This window comes from Lichenostomus cassidix, chromosome W (assembly GCF_008360975.1).
Source record: "Lichenostomus cassidix isolate B80296 chromosome W, HeHo_3.0, whole genome shotgun sequence".
Taxonomy (NCBI): domain Eukaryota; kingdom Metazoa; phylum Chordata; class Aves; order Passeriformes; family Meliphagidae; genus Lichenostomus; species Lichenostomus cassidix.
Genome location: NC_139510.1, coordinates 10,646,688 through 10,666,055, shown reverse-complemented (window position 1 = coordinate 10,666,055; position 19,368 = coordinate 10,646,688). Strand labels below are relative to the sequence as shown.

At 40.8% G+C, this 19,368-nt stretch overlaps 1 protein-coding gene across 1 annotated transcript in view; it reads left to right on the top strand.

Annotated features, from left to right (window-relative positions):
- Nucleotides 1-19,368, top strand: part of LOC146425482 (ubiquitin-conjugating enzyme E2 R2) — a 303,121-nt gene that overhangs the window by 10,915 nt on the left and 272,838 nt on the right. The window lies entirely within an intron of this gene.

The window sequence follows — 19,368 nt, the reverse complement described above, 5'->3', positions numbered from 1 at the left end:
CCGGTGGGTGGAGCCGCAAGCCATCCACGCCTCCTTCACTGCCCCAGCTGTGACGTCTGTAATGAAACCCTAAACTCTGCTCCTCCCCAAAGATGAGGAAATGATTGACAGCTTCAGCAGCGAACCAGAACTAACCAACAGCGTTGCCAGCAGAAACAGCAGTCTGATAGCCGAATTGGAGCTGCAGATTTTCTCCAAAACCTCTAATTATTCGCTTTGCAGGGTGAAACATCCATTGCCACGTATTGACCAACAGGCCAAAACCTATTTCCAGCAATTTACTAATAAAGAAGCATTGTAACAAGATATTATCCTGATAAAAAAATAATAACACCTTGAATACTAAAAGCTTTAAACGAAAATTGAATTTTGCTAAAGCATTTGTGTGTATGTGTGAATATTGTAGGCCTACTGAGAGTGGTTAATTTTTGAATGCTTTAATGTGTAAATGAAGGTTGTGATTGATGAGAGTGTGATTTTGATTTCTTGAGAATTTTAATGTGTGAATGAGGACCTGTGAGTGAGGTTATGCTGAATAGTTTAAATTACCTGTTAAGTATCTTTAGTTAAGCATAGATTCTGTTAAAGTTAAGTAATAGTGAATTCTATAGTGAAAAGTAAATTCTATTAAGTTGTAAGTTCTGTTAAAGTTAAGATTCTGTTAAGTAATATTAAGTGATGTTAATTTTAAATTCTGTTAAGTTTTAAATCTTGTTAGAGTTAAGTTGTTAAGATAATATCAATTTTAAATTCCATTGTAGTTAAGTCCTAATTGTTAGTTTAAAATAAGATTTATTAAGATTAAGCTTTATTCATTTTTAGTGATATTAATTTTAAGTTTTAAATTTGTTAGTTTATATTATTATTCACAAAAGCTTTGCAGTTTTATCTTTTTAGTTAAAGTTAAGTAATAATGTCTACTATTTTCAAATATTTCATCTCACCTTATATAGCTATTTACAAAAATAGTCACATGTTAAGATACTCTCCTTATTGATATTAATCAATGCTTGTTTATAAGATGTTCTAAGAAAACCCTTCCACTTAGCACCTGAGCTCTGGCCAAGCTTTGGTTCTAACTGCCTGGGAAACATGCCATGAGTCCAAAGTGTTTGCACCAAAATGTGATCAAATAATTTTCATTTACCAAATTGAGTTTATAAAAATTAAACCTTCTTCCAGGTTAACTTAGGGTCCTTGTCCGGAAAAGGTTCTCTAAGTTTTACCTGTGAAGTGAATGTTTTCAACAATGACAATTTCTAGACCATGGCAACATATCTAACTAGTGAAATTTCCTTAGGTAAATTTATAGCAATTCTAATAATAACAATTACTTATAGCAAAGCAAATTAATCTGATAACAGACAACATCTGTTCTCACAAGCGAAACGGGGGAATTGTTGGAAAACGCAGTTTTCCAGCAAAACTCATGCTAACTAAATAAGGCTGAGCAAGGCTTCAGTATTCCCAGGCCTCAGTAAGATTCCGACAAGCTGTAGTGGTTTGTTGGCCTGAGAATGTTCTGTGGGAAGAATGCCATGAGAAAGATTAGGAGTCAGGAGTGTTATGAGAAAAGAATTAGGAAGTTAGCAGGAGGATCCCTGAATGTGTGAGAACAGCTGCAGGTGTGTGTGTGTATCTATAATTAGAAACTTCTGTAACAGTATATAAGTCTCTCGTTTGGTGAAATAAAATGGAGCTTACTTTATATCTCATATTGAGAGTGCCGTGAGTCTTCCCTCTCGCCGCATCTCGTTAGGTTAAGGCTACTTTTTGTACCTTTTAAGTGTCTTATAGCTATTATCTAAATCCCTTCTAATTTGTCATTAATGTGGTAACAAAATGCCCATACACAAATGTTTGATGAAGGCTTTATCAGTTCTTAATGATATGGCTACTTCAGTGAGATCTCTGCCTAATCTCTCATGTATTGTTTTGGTTTTTTTGTGACCATAAGTTATTAAAAATGCTAAGCAGAAAAGGCATTGAAGCTCAACTTTTGTTGAAAACTTACAACAGAAGAAACATTACCATCATCTATTGAATTTGAACAGTAAGTGTCAAATGGCTGTTTCTTGAGGCAGCCAGTCATGTTAACAAGTCCTCTATAGAGAATTATTTGTCACTTTTTTGAAAGACCAGTTGTCATTTAGGAATGGTATTCCCCAATTTATTGTTCCCACTGAAACACCTCCGACCATGTGCTACTTGCTCCCTCCTCCTGTGGTGGGATGGAGAGGAGAATTGGAGACACAAAAAGATCATGGGTTGTGAAATGAACACTTTAGTAGAAACAGCAATCAAATAAGAGAATTAACGGTAACAACAACAATACTAACAGCAGAGAGAAAAACACCACTGCCCTCCATCCCCCCCTGTACATGGCACGAGGTGGTATCTAATAACCTCAGGGTCCTGGCTATGCCCCTTCTGGCTACTGTGAAAATTAACCTCGTCCTGGCTGGAACCAGGATATTATTCACCCCTTAATTCTATACCATCTATGACATGTCGAGATCCTGCAACTTCCAAATATATGTATTTATGTATGTATATATATGCATACAAGCATGGATATCATTCCCTTAGTTAATGTCTGTCTTTCCAAGATGTCTGTTCAGTTCATTTAGTCCATGACTGTGGATTCTATCCATCCTAGATGTCTTTCAGGGCAGGAGGGCTGGTGTGCTATCAGCTGGTTGCTGCATCAGGAGCTCATGACTGATGTATCTGGAACAGTCCATCCTCATTGTTCATGGGAGGTATGACATACAGGGGCAGTGTCATTCAGCAACCAATATTATACAACTCAACGTTACAGGCTGTTCTCACCCAAAAATCAAGTCTCCTTGAGGTACTCATTGTGTTTCCCTATCCCTCTGCATTACCCTCCAAGTGCACCTGAGTCCTTAAGCAAAATCAATCCCTTGAATGGGTTTACCTTTCCTTAAGGCAGGACTAATCCAAACTGTCTTCCCTAACACATTCCTCATATGCACGTGGATGTTTTCATTGGGCAGGGCCAGCTCGATTGGTAGAGCCTCTAGTGCTAAATAACCAGGTGGCCTTTACTAAATGTAGATCCCAATGTTTGAAGGTCCCACCACCCATTGCTTTCAATGTGGTTTTTACCAGTCCATTGTACTGTTCCATCTTGCTATTTTACTCCTAAAAACTGAATTTCCTGGGCAGATCCCTTGACCTAACTTTGCTTTATGGGAAAACTGGTCTTCAGAAAGGTATGGATTATTTTCTCCCCTTTCTCAAAATCATCCTCTGCTGTGTTGTCCCTTATGATGATCTCATCAATGTATTGCAAGTGATCAGCACCTGTTCTTATTTGACCCTCTGCAGTTCCACAGCAGAAGGGTCCTCTGAGAGACCAGGTAAGGTATTCAGCTGCCTAATTTCCTCTGTCTTCACAGTAGCTATTCCAAAAGCCCAACAATCCCCTTTTGGGTCCTTGAAATACCCTCTCCTGAGGTAATCTACGTCAAGGATACACGGGGCCACTGGGCCAGTCACAGTGGGGTGCTTTTGCCATTCATTCCCAGTCAGGCTCAGTTCAGCTTTCAGCACAGTCAGCTGTTGTAATCCCCCTGTCACCTCAGAAATAGATAGAGATCAATTCGGCCCCACTATATCTCAATGGCATCAGGGTATATTGGGCACCGGTGTCAACTAAAGCCTTATACTCTTATGGCTCTGATGTGCCAGGCCATCAGATCCATACAGTCCAATAGATCCAATTGTCCCTTTCCTCCACCTGGCTGGAGGCAGGGCCCCTCTAGTTCTGATCATAGTACTTGTTGCTCATTTCTTGTAAAAATGATGAACTGCATGTCCCTTCAAGAGGAGAGGAAATAACATCAGCCCTCCATTCTGTCTGAGGACTTGCCCACTGGAAACTGGAGCGGCATTTATCCTTGAAGAATTTCCTGTGGTGGTTGTTCTTCCTCCTAACTCACATACCCATGCTCTGGGGGCAAAGGTGGGTTTTCCATCCCACTTCCTCATGTCCTCTCTGTGGTCATGCAGGTAAAATCACAGGTTACCTACCTCATGGTGTGTTCCCTCTCTCTCTTGAGCAGGGGGGTGCTTGCTCTTAATAGCAGAGACTTGGGTTCATAATGGTGGGGCATGGGACATTTCCTCTTTAAATTGTTGGAAGTTCTTGGACAGTCTTCCTGTGGCTGAGATGCAGGCCCACAGGGAGGAAGAGAGACTTTCCTCATATTGCCAGAGTTGAGCAACCAAATTATTCACTGTTTGTTCTCCTTCTTTCCATGACATTGCCACCAATGAATTGGCGTACAACAATGGCGTGCTCCATAGGAACTTCTGCTGCATGGTTGTGTGCCCTAGACTTCATCTGGCTCTATAGGGGATTGCTCGTTAATTGAATCCTTACAGAGTATCTCCAGCACAGCTAATTCTCTTGAGTACTGGATACCTTGCTCCATGGTGTTCCACTTGTCTCAGTGCACTGATAGATCATCCTTGAAAACATACCTTTCCCTTATGCTTGACAGGATTTGTCTCCAGAGGCTGAGAGTTTCTGTCCTTTTCCCAATCCCCTTGTCAGTGCCTGCATCCATGGATAGGGATCCCAGCTGCTTGGCTTCACTACCATCTGATGTAGCAGGCTCCGGGAGGGCAGCAGGAGCCGGCAGCCCCCCGGAACGGGGTCCTTGGAGCGCATATCTCCACCGGGTCCGGGGCGCGTGGTCCCCGGGGTCCGCTCAGCATGGCCTGAGCCTCCGGTCACAGAAATTCTGCAGGAAACGCAGTGAGACGAAGGAACGAACTGGAATCCATCTCCTTTCTGCCAGGGAGGTTTATTAGGGGTTCTTAGGTAGGGGGTTGCGGGGGAGGAAAGAGGGGGAGGAAAGCGGGGGTAGGTCAGGGGCTGGCAGCTCGGAGATGCAGACCCCGAACTGATGCAGACACTGGCTTATAAGGGAAGAGAAAGAGGAGGGACTGTCTCCCCTGGATCCAGTCTTGGGAGGTCTGAAGGGAAGACAGGCATAGGGAACCCACCAATAGATTTCGGATACAGCAGGGTGCATATTTCAAAAAGAACCAATAACATACAGAGCAGGGAAACAAAGGAGAGCCACATGGAATCCTCAAGAACCACATTGCTACAACCATCTAGTTCCATATCTTGGACCGTGATATCCCAGCATTGAAGCAGCCAGGTCAACCATGGCCTCACCCTACTGGCAGCTGAAATCTTTTCACAGATCTCACAGCTCATCTGGGGATAGGAATCAGATTATTATCTCTGGCCATGCCTCTTCCTCCTGTTGTGAGGGCTCTACTTCTCTTCATCCCTCACTAAGCAAACTGTTTTTTTTCTTGGATTTCTTTTTGTGTATAGATGCAACTGTTACTGGCACAGGTTGTTCTTCTGGTTCAGCTGCGTTTGAGTGCCCACAGTGCCTGCTGCTCTGCTTTCCTCCTCTTCCCCCTGAGGGTACTCTTTAGTGATGAGCAGTGTCCAGTAAAGAGTAGCCAGGACCCATCAAAATTAATTACTTTGTGCCTCTCTGAAACTGCCCACAGCATTTTCCTTCACATATTTTATCACTCTCACAGGGCCCTGTGGTTGTTCTGGGGTGAAATTCCAAACAATTGGAGAAGTCCTCCAAATACTGGCCCATTTTCTGCCACATTCCATGCCACTCATGACTATCCCACCTTTTGCGAAGATTTCTGAGTGACCTTCCTAATAATCTTTTATTACTCTAAACGTGTTGTGGATGGTACTGAGTAGACATAGCAACAAGAACATGCTTTACTTAACCTCCCATGGGAATTCAAAATTCTCAAAAGCTGACATAACAGGCCTGAAGGAGGAAAAGGGGGTGAAAGGCTGGGGAAAATCATCCTCCCCTGTTTTCCCCACTGCAGCAGTGCTGAATACCCGGGCAGCCCCCTCCTGCTGTGGGGGGGAGGGCTGCCCCTAAGCTGGAACACGCAGGGTGGTCTCACCGTGGCCACGAGCGGTGGGACTGTTCAGACTTGGTCCTGGCAGAAGCATCGCAGGTTTAGAAAGGCAGCTGTTTCGTTCTAGGTCTCCATGGTGTTTTTATTGTGGAAAACAGGGGAGGAGTGGGGAGACTGAGGAGAGGGAAGGGAAGGGAAGACAGGGGAGGATGTGGATTCCATTTCGAGACCAGAACCAAAAGAGACCCGTTCTGGATCTTGCTGGAGTTTTTATCTCTGGGGATAGGAGGCGGTCCTGACTCACATCCAGTCAGGAAGGGTCAAGGGGGCGGGGTCAGAGGAGGGAGGGACACATCACAACACCCCACTGACTGGGTACTGTTATTAATGAATTCCCATAGGTAGCACCCAAGGCTGGGGCAGGTGAGCAACACTATATATATATCCCAAAATGATTCTCATTGCCCTTGATGTTATGTCCTAAACTGATACCCCACAATACAGCAACAAAGCAATCCTGATCTCTCTCCCTGCTCTGAAAAAGAGCATCATTAGGAGCACGTAGTGTATATATGGGAATATATACAGGGTTAGGTACCACAACCATATGAACAGACCAAGCAACAGTGGCTCCGTACCTAATACAGATGCTAAGATCAAATTTGTTTTCCACCTGCTCTGGGCAGATGTTATCTCAACCCTTTGTGCCTCACATTGGGTGTGAAATAAGGCTGTCGTGGTTTAGGAATGGTATTCCCCTATGTCTTGGTTTGAAAGACAGGTGTCTGCTAAGAGAGGTTGAACCCTCCCTTAGGACAGAGAATGTGATTTCTCTTCCCTCCGAATTATTTTAATTTTGAAATCAAGGGCTTTCAGGCAGAGGTATGGGAAAAGGAATAACAGTTCTTTACTAGTACTTATAAACAAGCAATAACAATGATAGCAACCACAAATAGAACCAGAAACCAATAGCAGATGACTTTTTGAGCTGCCGAGCACTTTCCCACATGGTGTCATCATGGTCGCAAGCAGCAGGGGCGCTGTTGAGCTCCCGGTCAGGCAGGGCAGGTGCGATGACTGCCGAGCGGCTGCAGGTGGTGCTGTGGCGCAGGGTCAGGTCAGCCTCAGGCAGCTGGTAATGGCGGAAAAGGCTGAGAAGCAGGCAGGTGGCTTGGAGCAGCAAAGCAGGGCAGCAGGGGGGGCAAGGGCTGGCTCTCCCCGGCTAGCCAGCGAGGCAGCAAAGGCTCCGCAGTCAGGGCAGACGCCGCAGTCTTGTGCGGCGAAAGTGGAGCAGGCGGCAGGGACAGCCAGACTCCCCGGCAGCTGCTGCGAAAAATGCAGCTCGGAAAACGTGCACTTCCCAGTGGGAAAAATGTTGAATCAAAGCTCACCCAGCCAGGAGGAGAAGACAGCACAGTTGGATCTCCTGCAGTCGCAGCCAGAAGCAAACAGCAGTCTCTCCTCCCGGTGATGATGAGAGTGCCAGTTCCAACAGTCAGGCTGCCTCCTTCCATTGCCCCACCCAGCACACCCTTTTATCTCTTACAAAAGAGTTGATGGCTCTAATCACCCAGACATTTGTTGCTTAGTAACAGGAATGGAGAAAAAATTCCAACGCCCCCCAACCTCCGACACCCTATTTCATATTTTCACTGAAACCCCCCAGACCACACCTGGCTCACTCACTTCCCCCCTCCCCTGCAGCAGGATGGGAAGGAGAATTGGCGACACAAAAAGGTAAAGATCATGGATTGAGATACAAACAATTTATTAGAAACAGCAATGAAATAAGAAAATGAACCATAACAATGCTAATAGTAGTATGTACAAGACAGGCAAGTAATTCACACGTGTTATAAATTAGGTCTCAATAATCAATTAGAGATAATGTTTAATTAAGTATAATTTGATTTATTTAGAGCAAGTGGGTATCAGCGAGGCAGCGCTGGGCAGATAACTGCGCTGAAATAGTCTGAACTCTCTTCTTTTATGCAGTTTTTATTTTTTGACTACGTATATTTTCTGGAGTTGGTACAGTTCTTTTATCATGTTGTTTGCTAGATGGTCTTATTTTTGCTCTTCGGTGGTTGTGGGAAACAAGTTTTTGTATGTTCGCAGTGTCGTTCCCCCCCCCAAGCAATGATTTTATATCAGCTTACTCTTCAACAAATACAGGATATAGGATGTGCAGGGTGGGGGTCTCTCTCTCTTTTTTATTCGGTTTTGTGGGCAAACAGGATGCTTTAACAGGATGTGTTGAGGCCCCTTTTCCTCTCTCTTGCGATTCTTGTGAATTCTTATCACAATTTTCTTCTCTCTGTATTTCTATTTTTTTTCGCAGAATCGCTTTAATGCTTCACGGTTTAAGATGAACTCTTTTTCTATCTCACTTTTTTGTTGTTTAGGTATGTTTTCATATTTTGCTTTGACTAACATTAAATGTGCTGCTTTCAGTCTTCTTTTAACTATAGTTATTAGCTTGTTAAAAATGCATGGTCTAAAAGTCAGAGTTAGTACAATTACTATTAGGGGTTTTGCTAGTGTGGAGAGTAGAGTCGTTAGTCATGGGGAGGCATTGAACCAGTTTTTATACTAGCTTTGTCGACTCTCTCTTTTTCTTTTTTGTTTATTTAGTTTTTTCCGGAGCTCAGACATTGCATCTCTAACAACTCTTGTATGGTCTGCATAAACACAACATTTTTTTTTTAGGGTAACGCACAGGTTTTTTTTTTGGGTTAGCAGGAGCTTTAATTTTTTTTTATTTTGGAGTACTATTTTAGATAGGGATTTTAATGATGTGTCTAAGGCATTAATAGAATTTTTAATTTTGGCTATATCTTCATTTACGGTTTTTCGCAAATTGGCAAATTTTGTGTCTTGTTTTACAAGGGAGGCTATACTTGTGTTTGCTCTTGCTGTGTTTAATGCTAATAGGGTTGCGATAGTTATAGCTGTAATAGGTTTTCTTTTTACAAGGTGGTGCTCTGGGACTGAATGGTGGTTATATATGTAATCACCTGGGTAGTAGGTGATTCTTGGCACTATTATTACTTGTATGTAATAGTTTGATGGATTAAACTTCTTTAAGGGAATACAGGGAGTTACCCTTACACTTGTACATACTCATTTAGCATTTTTAGCTGGTATTAGCTAATTTGCAGGCTCTTTTGGTTTTTGGGCTTGCATTGTTACTTTATATAGGTGCATTTTAGAAGATGGGATTTTTTCTATGTACTTTTCTTTTCTTGATACTTGCGCTAATGTGATATTAGATTTTGTTTTTTTGCCAGATTTTTACAAACATTGAGCAGGGTTGCTCTCATTTACTTTTCTAGCTTTTTTAATTGTTTTTATAGCTTTATAGAAGGGTGGTTTGGTGTTATAGCATAGCTAGTAGTGGTTTGTTAATTCTGGGTGTGTTTTGTTTAGGACTTTATAGCTGGCTACTATAAGTTTCTATAATTTATCAGTTATTTTTTTCGAGGGGGTTGGGGGTATTTTGGGTTTGGATATGGTGGTATTTTTTTTACGGTTTATGTTTAATTTATCTGCTTTAGTATTTATCACGTTTATTATGACTCGGTTTGGTTTCACTGGTTCGGGGTCATTGGGGAGAGGTTTTTTTTTTATATAGATAAGATCACTTCTGTCGGTTTTTGATTTTCAGTACTTTATACCTCAGGTCTTGCTTAGTAGTTACGTAGGATCTTGGGGTTGTGTTATATTTATGTATAACTATTTACAGGTTACTTTGGGCTTTGCTCTCCTCTTTTCAATCTGGCTACTATAGTCAGGTGGATTACAACTGTAAGGTCTCTACTTAATTTTAATATGCTTGTCTCTGCTTGGGAGCTAGGGGTAAGCTATGGTTTCGCATCTCTAATAAGCACAGTAATAAGAATTTGGGTGGTTGCAATATTCTTTTTTGGGGTTTGCACTAGGGTAAAAATACTAACTTTTATTTTTAAGCATATAAGGTTTTATAGGAGCTAAAACACAAAGGGATGCATTAAAACTGATTTGCTCCGGTCTGAGTTGGGTTTGGATTAGGGTTTGGCTGTCTTATTGTTTTAACGTTCAGCAAAAAGGTTGGTGGGGGTGCACATCAGCAGTAGTACATGTAAATATTAGGCTTAAAAGCAAGATATAGGTGTGGTAGGAAAATGGGGGTTTCAGTGCTTTTTGAATTCTTTTAGTTTGTTTAGATCTTGCTTTGGTCTTTTTTTTAGCTTTATATAGTGGTGCTTGTTTTGGGTTCTTTTTCAATTTGGGGCAGTTCATATCAGATTTTTTTATAGTTTCAGGTATGTTTACCTCACTGGTTGTATATATCTCTCTGCTTCGCTCGTTGGCTCGGTTGCAGCGAGTCACGGGGATTGAATTTTTTTCGGCAGCAAGGATTTTTTTCTTCAGGGGTTTCAGGGACAAAGGACCTTTTCTTGTAGCTGTCTCGGTTGACATGTTTGACCATGAGGTTACCACAAGGCAAATAGACTAGGGCTTTTCTGCACTCCTCGCTGGTGATGTTTGCTACTATTTGTGCAGGTTCATTTGAGTGGTAATAATACAGTTTTTGGTGTATTTCAAATGCATACATGTCTCATTACTAACACATTTGGCAAATTTTCTTAGGAGGTTCCCCCCCTTTGCAATGGGCTCACTATTGTTTTTGGCACACCTTATATATAAAGCAAGTAAAAGGGTAGCAATTATAATTATGGATGTTGCACTTAACAATATAATTATTAACATATTCTTTAAGCAATAAATCGTGGTTTTTCAAGTGTTCAGTTACAGGATTTTATGCATAGGCAGGTTAGGATTTCTTAAGCTTAATTTTTAAGTCTTGTGGTTGTTTTACCACTCTCTAGGTGGGGTTTCTGTTGAACTTTTTTACTCGGCTAGCGTGGGTCTAGCTTTTCTCCGCTGTTTGAACTGATGATTCTGTAGAAATTAGAACAACATACGGTCTCTCTCATTGAGGGGTTAAAGATGTTTCTTTCTAAGATTTTATTAAAATTTCATCTCTAGGGTGGAATGAGTGAATTGGTAGCTACAGGGGTGGTTGTTGAACTACCAGTCTTTTTTTACGGAGTTTTTCTCTTCGGTTTTCTAGGCTGGTTATATAGGATTGTAGATGGAAATCTGATATGGCTGGGTGGTCTTCAGGCATTTCTAAATTAAATAGTATTCTATATAACATTTCGTATGAAGAAATTTCTATATCTGTACGAGGTTGAGTTCTAATGTTTAATAATGTTAATGGTAGACATTTAATTTAACTCATTTTTGTTTTTAGTATTAATTTAGTTAGTTGCTTTTTTATTTTTCTATTTATTCTTTCTATTTTGCTGGAACTTTGAGGGTGCTAAGGGGTGTGGTATTCTCAGGCAATTCTGAGTGCTTCAGATACAGTTCTTGTAATCTTAGATATAAAGTGTGGTCTCCGATCTGAATTTATTATTTTTATAAGGCTATATCTTGGAATTATTTGTTTTAATAAAGTTTTTGCAACTGTTTGTGCTGTGGCTCTTGTCGTTGGGAAGGCTTCCACAAAGTGAGTGAGGTGGTTTACTATAACTAGTAAATATTTATACCTTTTCGCTAAAGGCAATTCAGTAAAGTCAATTTGGATGTGGGAAAAAGGTCTATGTGTTAATTCTCTGCTTTCAGGGATTCTTTTTTTTAATTGATGTCTGTTTACTTTTTGGCAAGTAACACATCTCATGGTTATCTGTTTAGCTAAGTTGTAAATACTTATACACATATATTTATTGGCAAACTGATCTACCAGGGCTTGTGTTTCTCAATGGGTTTTTTCATGAAGTCTTTTCAGAATTTTTAAGGTCATAGGCTTAGGTAAAATCTTTCTTCTGTCTCTCAGAACTCATTTACCCTCTGAGTTTGGTTTTATACTCACTTGTTTTAATTTTTTTTGCTCTATTGTTGTAAAGCTTAGCAAGTAGGTTGTATAGGGGTAGTCTATGTATGGTTTGTTTTCCCCGTGAATATAACAAAAATCTTTGTCTGAATTTGATTGCTCATCAGGACTGTAACAGGAGCAAACTAAACTATCTACTTTGTAGTCTTTCTAGCAAGCAGAACAAGGGAATCTTTTTAAGTCATACCTGCAGGTAGAACAACTTTTCTTAGGATTCTTTACTCAGAGGGGTAGTAATGCTGCTCGTTTAGTTTCTTCATCAGCTAGGTTGTTTCTCTGTACCACTGTTCTCAATCTCTTTTGATGTCTTCTGACATGGACCACTGCAAGTTTGGAGGGTACCCTAATAGCTTTTAAAATTTCTTTTATGAGTCTCTCATGGACTAGGCTCTTTCTTTGTGATGTAATAAGGCCCCGTTCTTCTCAGATTTTTCTAAATGTGTGTATTACCCCGAATGCGTATTTGGAGTCTGTGTAAATAGTTCCCTCTCCTTTTCTTATAATTTGTAAAGCTTTTAGAACTGTATACAGCTCACATGCTTGAGCTGACCAACTTGGGCTTAGTGGGCTAGATTGGAGTACTTCTAATTTATTTCTATCTACTATTGCATATCTTGATTTTCGCTTTTTCTCAAGCACTCGTGAGGAACCATCTACAAATAATTTCATACTTTCTCTTAGTTTTTTCTCTTCTAAGTCTGGCCTGATCTTAGTTTGTTCTTCTATGGTTTGTAGGCAATTGTGCCATAGGATGTTACTCTCAGGGTTCTCATACAGAAATTGTGTTGGGTTTTGTATGGATGCTACTTCTAAAGTAAGCTTGGGGGATGATACTAGAATTCTTTCATATTTCAGCAATTGGACATCAGTGATCTATTTTTCAGCTTTTTGTGTCAGTATGCCCCGAATGTCATGTGGGGACATAACTTTTAACTTAACTCTAAATGTTATTTTTAATGCTTCCTTTACTATTACAGCAGCTGCCGCTACTGCCTGTAGACAAGTGGGCCAGCTTCTATTAATTGGGTCTAATAACTTTGAAAGGTAGGCTATCGGCTTTTTACTTCCTGTCCATTTTTGTGCTAGCACTCTAAATGCAGTTTCTTCTTCAGTATTTACAAATAAATAAAAAGGTTTTTTTAAGTCTGGTAAGCTTAGTACAGGGGCACTTGTTAACTCTCTTTTTAGATTTTGAAGGTTTTCCTCATCTTGGGAGGTTCATTTAAGTAATCCATCCCGTGTTAATTTTTCATATAGGAATTTTACTTTTTTACTGTAATTTTTAATCTATTGTTTGCAGTATTCAAATAAACTTAGCAATTGCCGAATCTGTCGCTTGGTCTGGGGAGGTGGCATTGACAGAATCTCTTGTACTTTGCTGGGATTAAGCTTTTTAGTCTTATTAGTTAGTCGGTGTCTTAAGTATTTTACTTTTTGTTTGGTAAATTGCAGTTTTGATTTAGAGACTTTTAGTCTCTGTTTCGCTAAAAAATTTAACATCTTTATACTTTCTTTTCTCACTAATTCTTCTTGTTTCTCAGCTATTAGTAGATTATCTACATACTGTATGAGTTTAACTTCTGGTCTTACTTGGTAGTTTTGTAGTATTTGACTCAGGGCTTGTCTAAATAGATTGGGGGATTCTGTGAATCCCTGGGGAAGGACAGTCTATCGTAGCTGTTGTTTTATATGACTGTCAGGATCTTTTCACTCAAATGCAAAATAGTCGCGACAGTTTTTATCTAAGGGGCAAGCTCAAAATGCATCTTTTAAGTCTATCACACTGTACTAGCAATCATGTGGGCTTAGTTGGCTGAGGATAGTATGAGGGTTGGCTACCACAGGGAACCGTTCAACAGTTCTTTTATTTATTTCTCTTAAATCATGCACTAATCGGTAACTACCATCTGGTTTTTTTACAGGCAAAATTGGAGTGTTAAACGGGGACATACAGGGCTCTAAAATTTCTTGTTTTATTAGCCTTTTGACTTTGGGTTTCAGTCTTCTTCGCCTTTCTTCAGATAACGGATACTGTTTTATTTTTATTGGGATGTGTGGATTTGTTAAGGTTATTGAGAAAGGTTCGATGTCTAGCTTCCCCACTGAGTCCGGGGTGTATCAAACCTTTGGGTTTATCTGTTGCTTATCTTTTGTGCTAAGGGAGTATATTTTAATTTTTAATCTTTGTTTATTTATTTCTAATCTTATTCTCAATTCTACTATTAAATCTCTCTCTAGTAGATTGTATTCTGCCTCTGGTACTAATAAGAAACTACCTATACTCAATTTAGAGTTTGTTTCAATTAGCACATTTTTAATTATAGGGACTTCGAATGGTTTTCCTTTTGCTCTTATTACTTGTACAGTGTCTTTGGATACTTTACATCTCTGAGGCAGTTTCTGCACAGTGGAGCGCTTTGCTCTGGAGTCTACTAAGAATTCAATTTCTTGTTTCTGGGGTCCTACCTGTAATTTTACTAGGGGCTCTGATGCTTTTTTTGACTTTAGCAAATAGAGTTTTTGATACTCCTAGTTTTCTTTGAACATTTTTATGTCTGCCAATCGTTGGCGGCATTCTCTCTTTATGTGTCCCTTTTTCTCACAGTAAAAGCACACTATCTCGTTTTTTTTTTGCTCTTCTGTATTTCTTGGAGGTTTCGGGGGCCATTTCTCTTGCGGTGATTTAGTGGTGGTTCTCTCTTGTCCCCCTCTTACAGCTGTTACCATCATTCTAACTTGTTTCTTATGACTTTCCTCATCTCTTCTGACATACACTTTCTGTGCTTCTCTCAATAACTCATCTAACCTTCGGTTTTGCCAGTCTTCTAATTTTTCTAACTTTTTCTTAATATTTACCCATGCTTTTGCTACAAATTGGGTTTTTAGCAATGTTTGTTCTACCGGGGAATCAGGATCTATACCGGAGTAAAGCTGTAAATTTCTCCGGAGCTTTTCTAACCATTCAGTAGGGTCTTCATCTTTCTTTTGCAGCTTATTAAAGGCCTTAGTCATATTTTGTCTTCGGGGGACGGCTTTCTTAATGCTTTGGACTATGATAGTCCTTAAATCTTGCATGTGTGCTCTATCGTTTTCATTTTGATTGTTCTAATTAGGCCTCTGAAGGGGCCATTTAACATCTCTAATGGGGCCTTGTGGGTGGTTGTTTTCTCAAATTCTCATCCCAGCTGCCTTTATCATTCTTCTCTCTTCTGCTGTGAATAAGATGCTCAATATTGACTGTATCTCATCTCAAGTATAAATATTTGGTCTTAAGAATTGATCTACTCTTTCTGCTACCTTCAGTGGATCTTTCAATAAATGCCCCATTTTTTTTTTAAATTCTCTGACATCGGCCGAGTTCAGAGGGACGGCTATGTATCCGATACCGGGCGCTTGTCTTCCCCTTGGTTGATTAACCATACTCATGCCTACTTTTCTGAGAGGGTATAACTGGTTCTTTGCCTGGCTTCTAGTAATCCGTCTCTCAGGTGGTGGAGTGTCATCCCCCTCCATCTGTGGTGCATTTGGAACCGGCAGAGGTTGTGCTGGAGGGGGCACTGCAGCATCTGGCATGGGGGACGGGGGAACATAGGGTGGAGGTATTTCCTCCGCCTGTTTTTTCTTTTCTTTACTGAGAACAAACAGGCTTGTCTTATTTCCACTAGTTATCCACAGGGCTGCATAATCACTCTCTTCTTGGCTAAAAGGCTTTTTAGAGTTTACATACAAATTTAGAGCTTGGCAAATCCAATCTTCAGAGGATCCAAAAACCGGCCAGTAAAGAGGGTTTCCTCTAATTTGTTTTCCTCTCCAGATTGTCATGCAATAGGTAATCATTTTTGCCTTAATTTTCTCTCATGTACGTGGATCATCATCCCAATATTTGATCATTAACCCCAGAGGACTATCTGGTGGTATATCCGGGAGTCTTACTTGGGGCTCCCCCCCCATGGGTCTAGACGGCTTGTCTTTCGTCTGTCCCATCTTCCAGAGTGCTTTCACACACATACATACTCACGTCCTCCTGTTCGTGGCCCAGGCCCTCGTGGGATGTGGGAAACGCACTACAAAGGAGTCCACACTCAGGTCATCTGCACTGGACGTCTCAGACACCGCACTCTAGGATCTCCACTTCGACCGAACGGATTCCCTGTGTTATAAATTAACACATACTCACGCGTCTCGCGTCTTCGTCTGGACTTTGTGCACAAAGATTAAGGGGTTCCTTCGTTCACTACTCGAAATTTAGGTTTGTTGGTAAGGGTTTCAAAGGGGTACCCTCTCTGGGCTGTTGTGACAACGGGGCGCTTCTCGTTGAGGGGTCTCCTAAGAATTGCCCCTATCCGAGTCACGGCACCATTTTGTTATAAATTAGGTCTCAATAATCAATCAGAGACAATGTTTAATTAAGTATAATTTGATTTATTTAGAGCAAGCGGGTATCAGCGAGGCAGCGCTGGGCAGATAACTGCGCTGAAATAGTCCGAACTCTCTTCTTTTATGCAGTCTTTATTTTTTGACTACGTATATCTTCCGGAGTTGGTACAGTTCTTTTATCATGTTGTTTGCTAGATGGTCTTATTCTTGCTCTTCGGTGGTCGTGGGAAACAAGTTTTTGTATGTTCGCAGTGTCGTCCCCCCCCCCAAGCAATGATTTTATATCAGCTTACTCTTCAAAAAATACAGGATATAGGATGTGCAGGGTGGGGGTCTCCCTCCCTTTTCTATTCGGTTCTGTGGGCAAACAGGATGCTTTAACAGGATGTGTTGAGGCCCCTTTTCCTCTCTCTTGCGATTCTTGCGAATTCTTATCACAACACGTGATTGCTCACCACTTGGAACCCAGCACAACTTGACCACATACCCAGCAAAACAGGAAAGAATATCACCCCCCTTTGTGTCATTCTTTCCCCCCCCTCCGCCGTGCATGGCAGTATCTAATAATCCCAGGTTTGGAGCTGTGCCCCTCCTGGCTGCTGCAAAAATTAACCCTACCCTAGACAGAACCAGGACACCAGTGAACTTCTAAATGAAACTAGCCATTTTATGTTACTGCATGATCTCCATTGGAGCATATAAAAATTAGAGTTTTGAGACTGACATATGAAATTATTTCCATTTCTCAATGTGTACCAGAAACCTGGAGGCTTATGTGCTTTAAAACTTGGCTATTATGCTTTCTTCTTTCTGTGAGATTTAACTTTCATTTGTGTGGAAGAAGCTTGGCTGCCTTTGGCCTGAAATGCAGCAATAGTGGCACTACTGCGGGAAGCTGGGTAAGTGGGCTAGAATTTATTGAGGCTGTGAACATTTGAGCTTTTACACTTTGGAACTGGCTGGATTATTTTCAAAAATTTGTTAATACTGAAGTTTGTTTTGACCCCCAGAGGATTAGGGGCAGACTCATTAGGAGCTAAACACCAGCCATGTCTCTGGTGTGAACATGCTTATACTTGGGCTCTTCAACCAGATACCATATTTTGCCTGCAAGAGGCAATTAAGTAGCTGTGAAAAGCCATACTGCTTAATGGTAATGTCCATGAGATCACATCTGGGCTGGTTGCTGTAGGTATGTGCTGCCTACCTCAGCCAGGGAGTTTCCTGCTTGAAGTTTTAGGTACTGTTGCTAAGTGGTACATCAGGTCAGATTGGGGTAAGGGTAGTGAGTAACCATCCCAAAACATGGCATTGCTTGTTCCCATGCCTCATGGGCATATCTTCAGTGATCTTTGGCAAGTACACCATACTTGATCTTGCCTGGTGTCCAAGTAGCTAACACCACATACTGTGGGGTCAGGTCTGTGCAATGGCAGAGGCATGGAGGAAGGTTCTAGTATGTTTGGCCACAAAAGACCTGTCATTGTGATGCTACCAGGCCTCTTTGTCTGTCTTGGGGTCTCTGGGAATCCAAGCCCATCTTGGGTGTCTCCCTCTTCCTTCATCTCTCTTCGTTTACTGAACCAGCTGTACTTTGGGGTGTGACTGAGGGCTGACATAAGGTTACCACATGACCTGATTACCTGGTGTCTCAGCCTTGTTCTGTTTCATCTTTCCCTCTGCAGTTATCAGCTTTGCTGAGCATGTGGGTGACTTTCACCTATTTTCAAGAGAAAAGTGAAGTATTTTTGACCTACCTACTCTTTACCAACACTTCTAAAATGGCTAATTTCTGCTATTAAAACAAAAGTAGGCTTGCTGGTGATGTTAGGGAGAGCCTGTGAGCTATACTTCAACAAATCTAGCAAAGCTCTGGATAGAGGCTAGCAGATAGAAAGAAACTCTTGAGGTGTTGGAAGGCTGCATCAGTTCTATATCCTTAACTTTTCTGTACACCAATTTCTTTGTGATATCCTAGCTGTTTTGTTCAGTGTTTTCTTCAAATGTAGGGATTTTTCTTCCCTTTTCTTAATTATAGTGTGGTGACTTCTGTACTCTGGAAAGAATAGATGCAGTATGTTTCCTGGAACAAACTCGGTATGAATAGCATTTTTTGTTTGCTTTTTTTTTTCCTTGTAATTTAAACTGTATTTTAAATATCTTTATTTTAAAAGTATATGTTATGAGGGAGGTGTGTTATGGAAAAACAACATGATGATGACACTGGGAAGGAGAGTCCCTGTGCTTGTAAGGGACTTCTGTTTTGTTAGGCTACTTTTATGTGATACATAACTTCTGCAACTGTAGGGATGCAGAAAAACTGAGGATGGCAAAATTTAGGCTGGGCCTAAAGCCTACTAATAATGCTCAGTTGACATGTTGAATTTGGACCTTAATTTGCAGATTAATAACTAGATTGTCAACTTGAAATAAGAGTATTATGAGAAATTGGTATCTTCTTTCCAAGAAAGGGTGTTATGTCTGCTGCTACATGCTCATATGGTCAATAAAATATTGTCTTCTGCTAGGTAGCAGTCAACAAGCTTTCTTCAGTACCTTTAGTTGAGCTTTGTTTGGTGAGAGCTATTGAATATTGCTTTGTCATGTTTATTCTGAACATGAATTCCTCCAATCTGATGTTAGGCTGGGTGAAAGGGATATACAATTTGGAATTCATCACCTATTAGGCTCTTTGTGTGGGTGAAGCGTGGCACTTGTTGAGAATAGTCTGTGGATGTTACACAAACAGGATAAGGGAGCCAGTGCAATGCATTGTTTTAGATCTGTTGGTGACTGCAAGAGGTGCTCATCTGAAGGGGACAGGGCTAGGATTGAAGGAGTCATGTAGGCATATGGGGGGTTTGTACAGCTTTGAATGTAAGGTAGCATCAAAATGTTCTTTGACAACAGTAAGAGACAGCATAATTTAGTGAGCAGGATAGGGATCAAAAGCATCCTATCTGTAATGGATTTGTATGCATGATCATTAATAAGTTAACGTTTTTATGTAAAATGGGTATCTCTTATAATAGCATAGTTGACTAAATCTACAGGTAGAAAGAATTTTGCTCTTTATAAATAGCACATGGAAAACCTTT